This window comes from Pleurodeles waltl, chromosome 10, assembly GCF_031143425.1.
Source record: "Pleurodeles waltl isolate 20211129_DDA chromosome 10, aPleWal1.hap1.20221129, whole genome shotgun sequence".
Taxonomy (NCBI): domain Eukaryota; kingdom Metazoa; phylum Chordata; class Amphibia; order Caudata; family Salamandridae; genus Pleurodeles; species Pleurodeles waltl.
Genome location: NC_090449.1, coordinates 750,519,243 through 750,536,903, shown reverse-complemented (window position 1 = coordinate 750,536,903; position 17,661 = coordinate 750,519,243).

Here is a 17,661-nt window from a genome sequence, read left to right as displayed (position 1 = left end):
TAATTATGTCTGTTTCTGCCGCCTTGAAATGTGCACATTTACAAAACCTATGTGTTTCATACCCTAGAGAAGGGAAGACCTCATGGTGAGTTCTAGGCCACGAAGATTGTTAGACAGATAATCTAAAGTACAGAAAAGTTTCACAATAAAATGAAAACATGCATTCATTTATTCAATAATATTAATTCAATAAACATGTGATCATAAACGATTCATAAAACCAATAAAACACATAATACATTCAAGTTAAAATACATGGTAAAAAGAAAACTCATTACAGTACAACAGATGCCCTCTGTCGTACAATATGTTTCATATATGTAGTAATTAAGAAGCAGATCCTCACCATTGTCAAAAATACTAAAGCGGCCCTATTATTTCTGATTCTGATACTGTTTAAAACAAGGTAGAATATTCCGCTTTCTCAAAGATACATAATATACATAATATTTGCAAAACAACAGAAAGTGCAACTTGTTTTGTACTGAGCAGCCATCACAGGGACACAGGGTTAAATTAGCAATATAGGGACCCTGCTGAGTTTATGCCACTAGAAAGTGCACAGTGTTCAATCTTAATCTCACTAACCTATGATGCAGATTGCTAACCCATGTTAAGTAGGGATCAATACCATTGCTAGTGGAAATCTGAACAAAAGCCTGGACAGTGGGTTTATCAGCTTCCCACTGCACTCTCTTGTATGTGCATTTGGCTAAAGACATTTCTTTAAAGTGCTTAAGAAACTAGCCATAAAACTGCCGGGAGATGTAAAAAGATCTTCCAAGTCCTTACTGATACAGATGTTGTGAATGTACCAGATTCAGAGAAGTTTTTAACATTGAGCCAACTTCCAACAGTCAATGAGAATTTCCCAGCTAAAAGAGGTTTGGCTACTTGTCCGGATCTTAAACCACAAGGGGAGTGCTGACATCACTGATAAATCCTAGCGTAACCAATTCATCCAGTGGGCAGCAATCTCACAAACTCCAAGTTGCAATTTTTTATAAGGCTATAGGTGCCATGTTCCTGACCATTTGAGTTACAGTGAATTTACATATTTACCAAGACAAAAAAACTGACTATGCATTTAAGGGACCAAGGAAAACAAGACTAAAATACAGGAAAATAAGAGCATATGAACAAAGGCACAGGACTGCCAGTGTGTACAGTAAAAAAGTACATTCGAGCATCAAGTCAAGAGCTTCAAGACATTGGCTCAATAAAAAAGAAAAAGAAATGAGTCCTCTCGTCAGCTGCAGGGCTTCTTGGAATGCATGGTTTTGGGTGGTGAGTCTGCTGTGGCCTGACACCTGGGCATTTCGGAGGAGGGTCTGCAAGCAGAGCAGTCTCTTCATCCAACCCCCATAATACACAACTGAGCTCTGTATGAAATCAGGGCTGCCTTTATGCTCAACTGCTAAAATTCCATTTAAAAGAACCTTGGAAAAATTCCTTGGAAATTACCCTTAAAATAATATTATGGTTTAGTTGGTGAAAACAGTAAAACATTATCCTGGGGAAACAACTATGAAAATCACTGAAAACACTGTTAAACCTGGTGATATGGTTCTACATCAAAACATAAAAACCTCTGAAATTCACCAATTATGGTTCACTACACGAATCATAACTTGCCCACACATAGCTTTCAATGGGGGCAATCAGAGATATTTTTGTTCAGCAGACCATAATTGGTGAAATTCAGGGTCTTTTAAATATCGATTAGGACCCACAGCAACGTGGCTGATTCACGGACAAGTTGACAAAATCCTAACCTATAGCTTTGGTCCCATAGAGATTTACAAAGGGTTGATGCAAAGCATGGTGGCAATTAAACTTGCTTGGCTGTGTTGCATCAACTGGAGAGCGCAGAACTGTATCATATTTACAAAGCTGTGATGCAGATCTTCTCTCTTAGTGTGCTGGTGCACATTTATATGGTGGGCACCTACGCAGGTACCCTTGCACCATAGTGGAAGGCTGTGTGTGTTATGGTCAGCATAGTTTTTGTGCACAAAAACTATGATTTAAGGCAATTTCCTCTTTGTGTGTGTGCTCCTGAATGTGAGGAAACACAAGAGGAAGAAAAACAAGGAGATATATTTCCCTCAATATGCAGCCTAAGGGAGGTTCTGGGTTTGGTTGCTGCTGATTTGCATCAGACTCTATGGGTAGCTGCACAGGAAACCAACGAACCACCCATGAAAAGCCACCTTGATAAAAAGAAATGCAAGGTAGCACTTTGCCTGCCGTGTGTTACTTTTGCTTACAAACCAATGCACACCACAATATGCGTAGGTTTGTAAATACTAATCTGGATTTGCGTCAGGTCTGCGTTATAAAATGTGATGTAATCTCAAGGCAAAATCTTTGTAAACCAGGACCTAAACATCTTATCTAGTATTCCAAAATACGTTGTAGATAAAACGTGACCAGGGGGATCGATAGATAGATAGATAGATAGATACCCCTAACCATCAGCGGAGCTGTGGGGCTGCAGGCAGCCGTTGTGCTTAGCCTACTCTCATATATCACAGTATGGGGGAGCTGAAGAAGCTCACCCCAGCTGAAGAAAAGGTATATCTTTGCTCTCCCTTGCCCTATTCCGAATGCCATCAGACAATAAAAAAAAAAACCTTGAGCATTTACCACCTACTCTAAACCTCAGTAATTTGGGTGAATTGTTTTCCCTAAAAGGGGGAAACAAGTGATACTAGACCCGGGATCCCAAATTTCACATGTTATTTCCCATTCTGGGGAAGCAGACTTTAGTTCCTCGTATCTCACAAGGAGATAATACCTGAGTTGTAAATTACACCCTAGTATCTCCCCGTTGAGATAGGGGGTAACTTGCAAACGGCCCCAGGTGATGTGATCGACTGATAAATTTTGATAGGAAATGTTTACTTCAAGTTATTGCTGCTAAAAGGGGTTCCAATATGTTCAGTGCCACCCTTGCTGACTACAAACAAGACTGCCATCAGCCTGTTGGGATCTTGTATCCTGGCGGAGATGGCGGTCAGTTGGCAGGTCCGCCGGCCAATCTTGCAGGGCTTAATTTGTAAATAAAAATGTGCTGGTGCCCAAAGCTCTCCTCTGAAACATGTGGCTGTTGCATTTAAATGTGTGAGCACAGACTACTGAGGCAGCGTAATCCTAAAGCCACCTCGGGCCTCTTTAATCCATTTACAGCCCCTCCCTAACCTTTCTGCTCAATATTGGTGGCTTCCTGCTTTCTCATGCTTTTCCGTCTTTCTCTTCCTCCGTCTTTCCTATATGCTTCCTTTGCTCTCAATAATTGCCTGATACAGAAAACTAAGTGCCAGCCCACAAAAATAAGTACAGGTGCCCCCCAACGGCAACCACCGTCTCAATTTAAGCACTGCAACCTTGTAATGTGGAGGTCGGACCACCACAGGTGCTCTAACCAGCCTAAATTAATAGTAGATGAAGGTCAGATAGGCAAAACCATAGGATCTTAAGACAGTACCTTTTAACATCACATTTGCATTTCTCAGTGCAAATGTTTATGTACATTTACATATATACGCCGCAAAGGAAGTGGAACTGAATCAACTCCACCGTACAATAGCAGGTTCCAATCATCACTAAAGTTTGGCTGACCTTTCTACATGTGATACAAGACAATAGAAACCTCTCACACTAACGTGACACTTCATGAAAACGATATTCACTCATGAAAAACTTCAAGACTCAGCCCTTTTCTGTCCATTCCAGAGCTGGGCAACCATTTTCATCAAACAGTCAGGACCGTTCACTCTCCCGTCTGCGTACACTAACCACACCAATATGACCTGACGAGAGCACCCCAACCAAAAATAAAAATATTTTTACGTCCTTTTTTACCATGCCTGTAATCCGAAATGTATAGCACTCTACAGCCTTTTCGCAGTTGACAAACTCTCTAATATAAAAAAAAATACTCGTAAAAAAGACAAATAGAATGATATAAAAAGAACAGTGCATGAACTGAATGTCGAGGCTCAGTTGATTTGTTTACCCATGCAGCACACACCTAAAGCTCTCAGCGCTCTCTTGTTTCACATAATGTTGGAGTATATGGAATACTTCTAGAAAGAAAAGATCAGTTGCCTTTGATGATAACGAGCTATCATTATTAATAAAAAACGAATGTCATAATCATCAGGCACGTATATGTCTGCTGTCTGAATTAAAAGTGAGCATCTCCACTCCGAGCTTTCACCTTCTGAACACATTCACTTTACGATTTGATTCACAGTCACCATTTCAGAAGCTATTGTGCAAAAGAACGTTTTTGAACTCATAAGTAGGGAAGAAATATGTTGCTCTGGCGCCAGCGATCTCTTGAGGACCCTCACTCTTAATGTGTAATTTATTCATATTTTTTGTGGGATTTTTTTAGAGGTTTTATGAATAAAGCACCTTTGCTTTGTGTACAAATAATTTTTAAAAAAGTTGGGTTCTATGAACGGTTTAGTGGTTATGCACTTAAACGCGCTTTACACACGATTCAAACTTAAGCTTTCAAGAAAAAGGCTCTTTCATGCAAGCATGCAGCACTTGACAACACCCAGGTAACTGTTGGTGACGCATTACATGGGTTTTTCAGATGGGTGGCATGTTCCAGTTCAACAACAAAAAGAAAACTCTACAGTGTATTTTAATAGCCAGACATTATTGAATTACCTTACTTCGGCAAATCACTAATAGAATTTGTGTTTCCTTTAGGCAATAAAAAACGTAACAGTGGAAAGCAAATGTCTCAGCATTATTTCCGGTGAGTTACATAATTTATCCTAGTTAAACAAAACTAAAACTTTTTAAGGAGAATGTTTTCAAAACTACTATAAATCAGTCCAGAATCGATTAATCAGTGGAACTCATTAAGAACCCAGGTGTAAATATCTATGAATAACAGGTTATTATATTTAGTACTAGTAAAATCATTATTGTTATTGTTATTGTTATTATAATTAGCGGTACTACTAGAAGAATGACAACAATAACAATAAATGTAATGACAAAATAGCTAAGGTAGTAATGGCATTTTTATACAGTGGCGCATATAGAATTACCACTACCTCGAAGTTCTAAAAAGCAGATAATACTTTTTCCCAACACAGGGCTACTAATAATATACACAAGAAATGTAATTAGTATTGTAAACAAAACGCTCTTACCTTGGGCTCCTCCATTTTTCTGGTCGTCGCAATTCCTTGGTTTCACGATACTGTCCGCCCCATTAGGGGGGCGGAGAGGAGCTGATGTTCTGAATGTGATTTATGGTGTTAATCTTGCCCGAGGACAAATTAAAATTAAAGATGTACCCAAAATAATACAACAAGGTGACAGAAAGTCTGATGAAATGATCCCCAACGGGTGGAATTAAGGGGAACACTTTCTGTGTTATAAATCCGGTACAGAAATGCACCTTTTGTAAACAAAAGCTACTGGAAAATCGCTAAACTCCACACCACCTACTCCGCCAACACTACCATTAGGTAAGCATATCAGGTGAGAATGTTTTCAAACGTTCTCTGACATCACTCTGACACTGGCCTTCACTGCCTAGCAACCAGTATCACAATAAAGAGGCCAATAACTTCATGACCAGGGGCTGCATGGTGTAGTCAGCACCTGGGCCTGGAGATAAATGGACTTAAGCTAATGACCATTTGAATTTTGTGGGTGCTGGGAACCCCGAACTTCAGGCATGGCAAAATTTACCTCGGTCAGAATGCCCACAATCCGATTAAACAGATGTGCTAAACCCCAATTTCATGTGGCAATGTGGACCCACGTTAAGGCACCTCCTAACACATTAAAGTATTAGAATTACAGTCAGTTAAGTAAAGGGCCCACTCAATAATTGCCTTCTACATCCATTGAGTAATTAAAGGTTTTTATTTCAAAAATTTGAAAGTAAGACAATACAGGGTCAATGCTATAAAGGCTATCAGTGAATAAGGTAATACAGATGAATGTTAATTCAAAAATTATTCTAAGTCTCACGTGGTCAGCAAAAGCAGGAGTCAAATGTACAGCATCCTAGTAGAACAGAAAAGCCTCCGGTTTTCCCCCAAAATCAAGAGTTTTACATACTATCTTCGAATATGTAATTATCAGAACTGCAGAATCACTGCTGTGAGTAAATGTATTGTTTCATTGGTGTAGGAAGTTGGCTCTGTATATACTATTTCAAAGTAAGAAATAGTGTGCACAGAGTCCAAGGGTTCCCCTTAGAGGTAAGATAGTGGCAAAAGTAGATAATTCTAATGTTCTATTTTGTGGTAGTGTGGTTGAGCAGTAGGCTTATCAGAGGGTAGTGTTAAGCATTTGTTGTACACACACAGGCAATAAATGAGGATCACAGGCCAATAGGTTTTTATACTGAAAAATATATTTTCTTAGTTTATTTTAAGAACCACAGGTTCAAGATTTACATTAAACACTTCAAATGTAAGGTACTTCGCTTAGATACTTTAGGAACTTTGAATGAAAACAGTATCATGTACAGTGTTGGTAAAAATGGCAATAAGCTATTTTCAAAGTGGACACAGTGCAAAAATCAACAGTTTCTGGGGGAGGTAAGTAAAGGTTAGATTAGGAGGTAAGTAAAACACTTACAAGTCTCAGTTCTTGGGCATAGGCATCCAACCGTTGGGGGTTCAAGGCAACCCCAAAGTTACCACACCAGCAGCTCAGGGCCGGTCAGGTGCAGAGGTCAAAGAGGTGCCCAAAACACATAGGCGCCTATGGAGAACAGGGGTGCTCCGGTTCCAGTCTGCCAGCAGGTAAGTACCTGGGTCCTCGGGGGCAGACCAGGGGGGTTTTGTAGAGTACTGGGGGGGGACAAGTAGGCACACAAAACACACCCTCAGCGGCACAGGGGCAGCCGGATGCAGTGTGCAAAGCAGGCGTCAGATTTTGTATAGGTTTCAACAGAGGGACCCGGGGGTCACTCTAGCGTGCAGGCAAGCACAGGGGGGCTTCTCGGGACAGCCACCACCAGGTCAAGGCAGAGGGTCACCTGGGGGCGAAGTTCGGTTCCTTCAGGTCCTGGGGGCTGCGAGTACAGTGTTGGTTCCAGGCGTCAGGTTCCCTTGTTACAAGCAGTCGCGGTCCGGGGGAGCCTCTGGATTCTCTCTTCAGGCGTCGCCGTGGGGGCTCAGGGGGGTCGTCTCTGGTTACTCACAGGCTTGCAGTCGCTGGGGAGTCCTCCCTGTGGTGTTTTTTCTCTGGATCTCGAGCGGGGGGTGTCCGGTGCAGAGGGTGAAGTCTCACGCTTCCGGTGGGAAACGTGCAGTCTTTGAAAGTTGATTATTTGTGGCAAAGAAGTAGCTGGTTTTGAACAGGGCCGCTGTTCACTGGAGTTTCTTGGTCCTTTAGTCCAGGGCAGTCCTCTGAGGCTTCAGAGGTCGCTGGTCCTGTTGGATGCGTCACTGGAGCAGGTTTTCGAAGTTGGAGACAGGCCGGTAGGGCTGGGGCCAAAGCAGTTGTCATCTTTCTCCTTCTCTGCAGGCTTGTAGGTCAGCAGTCTTTCTTGTTTCTTCAGGTAGCAGGAATCTGATTTCCTGGGATCTGGGGAGCCCCTAAATACTGAATTTAGGGGTGTGTTTAGATCTGGGAGGGCAGTAGCCAATGGCTACTGTCCTTGAGGGTGGCTACACCCTCTTTGTGTCTCCTTCCTGTGGGGAGGTGGGCACATCCCTAATCCTATCAGGGGAATCCTCCAAACTCAAGATGGAGGATTTCTCAAGGCAGGGGTCACCTCAGCTCAGGACACCTTAGGGGCTGTCCTGACTGGTGGGTGACTCCTCCTTGTTTTTCTCATTATCTCCTCTAGTCTTGCCGCCAAAAGTAGTGGGGGCAGTGGATGGAGGGGCTGGCATCTCCACTAGCTGGGATGCCCTGGGGCGCTGTAACAAAAGGGGTGAGCCTTAGAGGCTCACCACCAGGTGTTACAGTTCCTGCAGGGGGAGTTGAGAAGGACCTCCACCCAGTACAGGCTTTGTTCCTGGCCACAGAGTGACAAAGGCACTCTCCCCAGGTGGCCAGCAACATGTCTGGTGTGTGGCAGGCTGGCAGAAACTGGCCAGCCTACACTAGAAGGCGGGTAGGTATTCAGGGGGCACCTCTAGGATGCCCTCTGGGTGCATGTTACAATAAATTGCATACTGGCATCAGTGTGCATTTATTGTGCTGAGAAGTTTGATACCAAACTTCCCAATTTTCAGTGTAGCCATTATGGAACTGTGGAGTTCGTGTTTGACAAACTCCCACACCATATACTCTTATGGCTACCCTGCACTTACAATGTCTAAGGTTTTGCTTAGACATTGTAGGGGCATAGTGCTCATGCACATATGCCCTCACCTGCGGTATAGTGCACCCTGCCTTAGGGCTGAAAGGTCTGCTAGAGGGGATGACTTACCTATGCCACAGGCAGTGTGAGGTTGACATGGCACTCTGAGGGGAGTGCCATGTCGACTTAGTCATTTTCTCCCCACCAGCACACACAAACTGAGAGGCAGTGTGCATGTGCTGAGTGAGGGGTCTCCAGGGCGGCATAAGACATGCTGCAGCCCTTACAGATCTTCCCTGGCATCAGGGCCCTTGGTACCTGGGTACCAGTTACAAGGGACTTACCTGAGTGCCAGGGTTGTGCCAATTGTGGAGACAAAGGTACAGTTTAGAGAAAGAACACTGGTGCTGGGGCCTGGTTAGCAGGGTCCCAGCACACTTTTAAATCATAACTTAGCATAAGCAAAGGCAAAAAAGTTAGGGGGTAACCATGCAAAGGAGGCATTTCCTTACAATTAGCAAATCAGAATATAGGTTAAATAAAAGATGCCATTACCATCTTAGAACTATCCCACTCCATGAATAATTATTCTGCCCCCTTTATGTTAATGTGCGTGGGAGATGCTAGAACGAACTAGATGCATGAACAGATGCGTGATATATGAATGTACAGGGCATAATGTTCTGCCGTAAGGATCTTGAAGAAACAGTTGAAGTTTGTGAAAGAGCTGGGAAACGTTCATCAAAATACTGTGACCAATGACAATGGAAATAAACAAATATCATTTGACTTTACTAGGTGCTATAGAAACAACAGTCAGTGAAATATGCTGTGGGGAAGACAATTCGTAACGTTATTTGTGTACATTGGAATTTCATAGTTTTGACCTTCTTTTAATCAGATAAATATTACCTACTTTTCAAACTGTGTGGTGTTTTCACTGTATTACTGTATTGCACAAATACTTTACATGTTGCCTTCTAAGTTAAGCCTGCCTGCTCTGTGCCAAACTACCAGAGGATGAGCACAGGTTAATTTGGGTTGTGTTGTGACCCTAACTAGAATTGTGGTCCCTACTTGGACAAGGGTGTATACCTCTGCCAACTAGAGACACAGTTTCTTCCAGGGGAGATGTATTTCACACCTTAGCTTATAAAGTACATTGTGTTCTCTGCTGCAGCAAGTTTGCAAAACTATTGATCAGGGACCAAAGATTTAAAATGTAAACATATCTCAGCCATAAATGAAACTATTGAGTTCTGACAATCAAGTTCAGATTTTTCATGAAATGTGATTGTTGTTTTAAGGTCTTTAATTATGCTTGTGTCTGCCACCTTGAAATATGCAAAGTTACAAAACCCACTTGTTTCATACCCTAGAGAAGGAAAGACCTCATGGCGAGTTCTAGGCCATGAAGATTGTTAGACAGATAATCTAAAGTACAGAAAAGTTTCACAAACAAATGAATAAAATGCATTCATTTACTCAATAATATTTATTAAATTATAAATGATTCATAAAACCAATAAAACACTAATACATTCAAGTTAAAATACATGTTAAAAAGAAAACTCATCACAGTACAACAGATGCTCTCTGTGGTATAGTACCTTGCATATATGTAGTAATTAAAAAGCAGATCCTCACCATTGTCAGAGACTGCAAAAAATACTAAAGCGCCCCTATTGTATCTGATACCGGCCTGTTTTAAAAATGGTAGAATATACTGATTTCTCAAGGATACATAATATTTTCAAAATAACATAATGTGCAACTTGCTTTGTACAGAGCTGCCATCACAGGGACACAGGGTTAAATTGGCAACTGCTGAGGGTATGCTACTAGAAAGTGCATAGTGTTCAATCTTAACCTCACTAACCTATGATGCAGATTGCTAACCCGTGTTAAGAAGGGCTCAATACCATTGCTAGAACAAATCTGAACCAAAGCCTGGACAGTGGGCTTATCAGCTTCCCACTGCACTCTCTTTCTGTGCATTTGGCTAAAGATATATTCTTTAAAGTGCTTAAGAAACTAGCCATAAAGCTGCCGGGAGATTTGAAAAGATCTTTAAGGTCCAAACTTATAATGGTGTTGTGAATGTATCAGATTCAGATATTTTTTTAATATTGATCCAACTTCAAACAATCAATGAGAACTGCCCGGCTAAATGAGGTTTGGCTACTAGTCCAGATCTTAAACCACAAGAGGAGTGCTGACATCACTGATAAATCTTAGCCTAACCAGTTCATTCAGTCGGCAGCAATCTCACAAATTCCAAAGCATTTGAGAGCACAAGGTCGCAATTTTATATAAGGCTATAAGGTGCCATGTTCCTGACCATCTGAGTTACAGTGAATTTGCATATTTTACCGAGACAAAAACTGACTATGCATTTAAGGGACCAAGGGAAAACAAGACTAAAATACAGGAAAGTAAGAGCATGTGACAAAGACACAGGACTGTCATTGGGTACAATAAAAAACTACATTCAGCTCAGGCTATAGAATAAACACACATTTCGAGCATTGAGTCAAGAGCTTCAAGACATTGGCTCAATAAAAAAGAAAAAGAAAGAAAAAGTCACGGGTCCTCTCGTTAGCTGCAGAGCTTATTGGAAAGCATGGTTGTGGGTGATGGCATCGCTCTGCTGTGGTCTGACACCTGGTCATTTGGGAGGAGGGTCTGCAAGCATGCCAGTCTCTTCATCCAACCCCCTTAAATCAGAGCCGATGTCCGTATGAAATCAGGGCTGCCTTTATGCCGAACAGCTAAAATTGCATTTGAAAGAACCTTGGAAATTCCTTGGAAAATTACACTTAAGATAATATTATGATTTAGTTAGTGAAAACAGTAAAACATTAACCTGGGGAAACAACTATGAAATTCACTGAAAACACTGTTAAACAGGTGATATGGTTCTACAACAAAACATAAAACCTCTGGAATTCACCAATTATGGTTCACTACACAAATCATAACTTGCACCTCTGCCCTCAAACCATAACTTGCCCCGCATAGCTTTTAGTGGGGGCAACCAGAGATATATTTGTGTAGTAGACCATAACTGGTGAAATTCAGAGTCTTTTAAATGTTGATTAGGACCCACAGCAACGTGGCTGAATCACTGGATTTGGTGGGCAAGTTGATGAAATCATAACCCATAGATTTGGTCCCATGTAGATTTATAAGGGGTTGATGCAAAGCAGGGCAGCAATCAAACTTGCTTGGCTGTGTTGCGTCAACTGGAGAGAGCAGAACTGTGTCATATTTACAAAGAAGTGATGCAGATCTGCCCTCCTACTATGCTAGTGCACATTTATATGGTGGGCACCTGCACAGGCACCCTTGTGCCATAGTGCAAGGCTGTGTGTGTTATGGTCAGCTTTTTGTGCACAAAAACTATGATTTAGGGCAATTTCCTTTTTGTGTGTATTCTGCTGAATGCGAGGAAACACAAGCAGAGGAAAAACAAGGATATATATTTTCCTCAATATGCAGCCTAAGGGAGGTTCTGAGTTTTGTCGCTGCTGATTTGTATCAGACTCTATGGGTGGATGCACAGGAAACCAATGAACCACCCATGGAAAGCCCCCTTGATGAAAAGTAATGTAAGGTAGCGCTTTGCCCTGCCTTGCATTAGTTTTGCTTACAAACCAATGCACACCACGATATGCGTAGGTTTGTAAATACCAATCTGGATTTGCTTCAGGTGTGCATTTAAAAAATGTATGTAATCTAAATGCAAAATATTTGTAAACATAGATAGCTAGCTAGCTAGCTAGATAGATAGATAGATAGATAGATAGATAGATAGATAGATAGATAGATAGATAGATAGATAGATAGATAGATAGATAGATAGATAGATAGATAGATAGATAGATAGATAGATAGATAGATAGATAGATAGATAGATAGACCTAACCATCAGCGGAGCTGCAGGGCTGCAGGCAGCTGTTGTGCTTAGCCTACTCCTGTATATTACAGTATGGGGGAGATAAAGAAGCTCACCCCAGCTGAAGAAAAGGGATATCTTTCCTCTTACCTGCCCCATTCCGCCTGCCAACAGGCAATAGAAAAAAAAACCTGAGCATTTACCACCTGCTCTAAACCTCAGGAATTTAGGTGAATTGTTTTCCCTAGAAGATGGGAAACAAGTGATACTGGACCCAGTATCCCAAATTTCATATGTTATTTCCCATTTTGGGGAAACACATTTTAGTTCCTGTTATCTCACAGGGAGATCCTGCCTGAGTTGAAATTACACCCTAGTATCTTCCTGTGGAGATTGGGGGTAACTCGCAATACGGCTCCAGGTGATGTGATAGACTGATACATTTTTACAGGAAATTTTTACTTCAAGTTATTGCTGCTAAAAGGGGTTCCAATATGTCCAGCACCGCCCTGACTAACTACAACCAAGACTGCCGTCAGCCTGTAGGGATCTTGTATGCTGGCGGAGATGGCAGTCCGCCCGCCAGCCTTGCAGTGCTTAATTTGTAAATAAAAACGTGTTAGTGCCCAAAGCTCTCCTCTGAAACACGCGGCTTCTGCGTTTAAATGTGCGAGCACAGAATACTGAGGCAGCGTAATCCTAAAGCTATCTCGGGCCTCTTTAGTCCATTTACTGCCCCTCCCTAACCTTTCAGCTCAATCTTGGTGGCTTTCTGCTTTCTCATGCTTTTCCGTCTTTCTCTTCCTTCGTCTTTCCCATATGCTTTCTTTGCTTGCATTAATTGCCTGATGCAGACTGATAATTGCCAACCCCCAAAAAAATAAGTGCAGGTGCCCCCCACCGGCAACCACTGTCTCAACTTAAGCACTGCAACCTTGTAATGTGGATGTCGGACCACCACAGGTGCAGCAATCTGACCGCCCTAAATTAGGAGTAGATGAAGGTCAGACAGGCAAAACCACAGGATTTTAAGGGAGTACATTTTCACATCACATTTACATATCTCAATGCATATGTTTATGTATATGCCGCAAGGGAAGTGGAACTGGATGAACTGCACAGTGCTATAGCATGTTCCAAATCATCACTAAAAGTTTGGCTGACTTTTCTGCATGTGCTACAAGACAAAAGAAACCTCTCCCACTAACATTACACTTGATGAAAACCATATTCACTCATGAAAAACTTTAAGACTCAGCCCCTTTCTCTCTATGCCAGGGCTCGCAACCATCTTCATAAATCAGTCACAACCATTTACTCTCCCGTTTGCATATACTAACCACACCAATATGACCTGACGACAACACCCAACCGAAAAATAAAAATATTTTTACAACCTTTTCACCATGCCTGTCTTGCATCAGATATGCTAATAGGAGAATATTCTAATGATTTGCGTATACATACTAATGAAAAATAATGACAATTGTAACTAATTATTGAAAATAATGTGTAATGTGCAAAATGTGCCCACGGGGAGTGGTCACCATCTGTGTTAACAGTACTAAAATAATGTGAAATCAATAGAATTGTGTATTAATATGTCATAATTGATGATATAACCTATGTTTTATGATGCTTCATATTCTTAACTTAGCCGAACTAGAGGCGTGGCCGGCGCTGGGTCTTGCTTGCTTAAACGTGGAGACGCGATGAGCTGCAGAGGACTGGAATTGGAGAAAAAGACCTTGAACTGTACAGAGTTCAAAATGAGCTCTGCTAGAAATTTCTGCAAACTCACCAGCGAACAGGAGACGATCAGAACAAATTGATACAATTATGTGTAGAGTAGGCTAAATGTACTTTCCCAGGACTCGAACAATGGAACCAGTGACTAAGAGCTGTGGGCAACAATTTTGTTACCTGAAGAGCCGGATGATGTTCTCATCGACAGAAGGACCAATCATATTAATGGAACTTGGTGCTTGAATCAACGCAAACAAGTGGTAAACAAAAACTATAGGTTAGAGTTATAACCCCTGATAAGGTTGACCAATTAGCAATTTGTGGGATGGACTGAGAGACCCTAGTAAAAAGTCTTGGATACAAGAAGGGAAATCTGAGTGTTGAGGCAAAAGTTAATGACGTCAGGAGACGCTGTCCGAAGTGCTGAATTTTGAGTTTGCTACCTGTGAGCCCGAGCCTTGCTGATGACTGACGACCTGGAGACGAAGACTGACTCGTTGCTGATCTATCTTGGATAGGTAGCTATAATGTTGACTGACTAATGTGTGCTTTTTCCTTCTAGGTACCAACTGCACTGCTTAGAAATGTTTTTCTCTCTTAGATTTTTCCTAATGATTGGTTTTTGACTAAATTGTTTTCGCATGAAGACCCACACGCTGATGCTAATCTGAGATAGGTAGGCTGACAAAGGGCGACTCTATGGTGACTTTGACTGACTGACTTGCATTGCAGAATTATTCAATTATTAAGATGGCTGCTTAGATTAATGTTGTTTTGCCTATTAATAATCTTGATGAATTATTGTATATGATGCTAACAAAGTTTGAGTACCCATGAATTCTCGAAATAAAGGTTTTAATTAGATTTGTAATCAATAGGAAATAAAACGAATTAACCTTCTTGTGAGTGATGGTTTTTCTTATTAGACTAGTTTTTGGTATTATATGTTGTTTGGAATTGTTGATGTTTTCACTGGTCACCACTTGGCTAGGATACTCTATGCGATCCCAAAGATTAATCTACCTATGCGCATCCCCTTGTAAGTTTACTTACTAAGTACAAGGCGCGCTAGCACCTGTAATCCGAAATGTATAGCACTCCATTGTCCTTTACCTGTTGACAAACTCTCTAATATAAAAAAAAATACTCATAAAAAGACCAATAAAATGATATAAAACGAACCGCACATGAACTGACTGTCGTGCTCAGTTGATTCGTTTATCCATGCAGCACACACCTAAAGCTCTCAGTATTCTCTTATATTGTTGGAGTTTATTATTAGTAAAAAACTAATATCATAATAAACAGGCACGTATATATCTGCTGTCTGAATTAAAAGTGAGCATCTCCACCCCGCGCTTTCACCTTCTGAGCATATTCACTTTATGATTTGATTCACAGTCACCATTTCAGAAGCTATTGTGCAAAAGAACGTTTTCAACACATAAGCAGCGAAGAAATATGTTAGCATTGCACCAGCGATGCTTTGAGAACCCTCACTCTTAATGTGTAATTTATTCATATTTGGGGTAATTTTTTAGACGTTTTATGAATAAAGCACCATTGCTTTGTCCACAAATTATCTAAAAAAAGGTTAGGCTCTATGCACGGTTCAGTAGTTTTATACTTCAATGCGCTTTGCACAAGGTTCAAACTTAAGCTTTCAAGAAAAAGGCTCTTTCACCCAAGCATGCCATGCTTGACAACAGCCAGGTAAATGTTGATGACGCATTACATTAATTTTTCAGATGGGTGGCATGTTCCAGTTGAGCAACAGAAAGAAAACGCTCCAGTGTAGTATAAAAGCCAGACATTATTGAATTAACTTAGTTCGGCAAATCAGTTATAGAATTTGTGTTTCTTTTACGCAATAAAAAAGTAACAGTGGAAAGCATATGTCTCAGCATTATTTCGGGTGAGTTACATAACTTATCATAGTTAAACAAAAGGAAAACTTTTTAAGGAGAATGTTTTCAAAACTACTATAAATCAGTTTCCAGAACCGATTAATGAGTGGAAAGCATTTAAGAACACAGATTTAAATATCCATGAATAACAGGTTATTATAATTAGTACTGGCAATATCATTATTGCTATTGTTATATTATAATTAGTAGTACTACTAGAAGAATGACAACAATAACATAAATGTAATGACGAAATATCTAAGGTAGTAATAAAACATCTTTTAATACAGCGCCGCATTTATAATTAACACTACCTCGAAGTGCTTAAAAGCAGATAATACTTTTTTTCCAACACAAAACTACCAATAAAATGCACAAGAAATGTAATTAGTATTGTAAACAAAACGCTCTTACCTTGGGCTCCCCCATTTTTGTCTGGCCGTGGGTGCTAGATGTGTGGGCAATTCCCTGACTTCACGGTACTGCCCGCCCCATTAGGGGGGCGGAGAGGAGCTGCTGTTCTGAATGTGATTTATGATATTAATGTTGCCCGAGCACAAATAAAAATTAATAGATGTACCCAAAATGATACAAGGTGACAGAAAGTCTGATCAAATGATCCCCAATGGGTGGAATAAAGGGGAACACTTTCTGTGTTATAAATCCGGTACAGAAAATAAAATAATGCACGTATTTGAAAGTGTGACCACGTGAGTGGCCGTCAATGTTCACGAAGTGTACTTATTAATGGCTTATTAAAATGAAATGTTGAACTTCTGTTTGATGAATGTAGTAATACATCATATTAAGGGCTATGTATTATGTGTTAGCTTTATTAATTGTAGGCCTTAACTTAGCAGAGGTCTTAGCCTAGTTGCACGGCCTCATGTCACGCTGTATTTCTTAGGTGTTTATTAAAATGTCTGCTTAAAGAATTACAATGTGATTTTCCACTGTTCTGACTTAGTGTGCTCGTAGCTAAAAGTCTTTCTCATGAGAACTGCTTGCCAAAAGATGCTGTTCTTGCTAAATGTAACATTGTAAATGTAATGTGTGTAAGTTTGACTTTCCCAGGAGAGGACAATAGAGACACTGACTGGAGTATAAGCTGCAACAATATTGTTACCTGACGAGCCGGATGGTGAGAACAGTACGGAAGGAACCAATCATCGACATGTGAACTGTGTACTAGTAGAAAATGTCGATTTGAAGTTTTAGTTTTATTGGACAAAGTGTGAACATGCGATCCCTTGGCCAATAGGGACTAGGGAAATAGTTTTAGGAAACCTAACTTAGCCAGACTGCACTGAGAAGAAGATTGCCATTGTGCATTTGCCTTTTGCCCAGTCCATGCGCCCATTTGCCCGTTGGCCATACCACCATTAATCCTTGAGCGTCTTGAGAAAAGACTTTGCCTCTTCTGAACTTTGATGCTGAATTATGATACCTTGCTGATTAGACTGATGTCCTGATGATGAAGACTGTCACAGCTTGCTGATCCAAACAGAGGATAAGTATACTGACGATGATGTTGTTTGCTATGTCTATTTGATTTTCTTTCTAGGTACCAACCATGCTATTTTGGTAAAGCCATAGTTATATGTTTTTTTCAAATTTGTGTTGCCTAATTGTTTTGCATGACGCCCAACATGCTTTTTCTAATCTGGGGTTAGCTAGGATCCTAACTAATGAAAGCCAATACCTGGAGTAACATTGATGTCTTTTCTTTGCTGAATCTAAATGTATGTAATATCGTTTACGCAGTTGTTCTTGTTATTACTTTGCCCTGTAACTTTAGAATG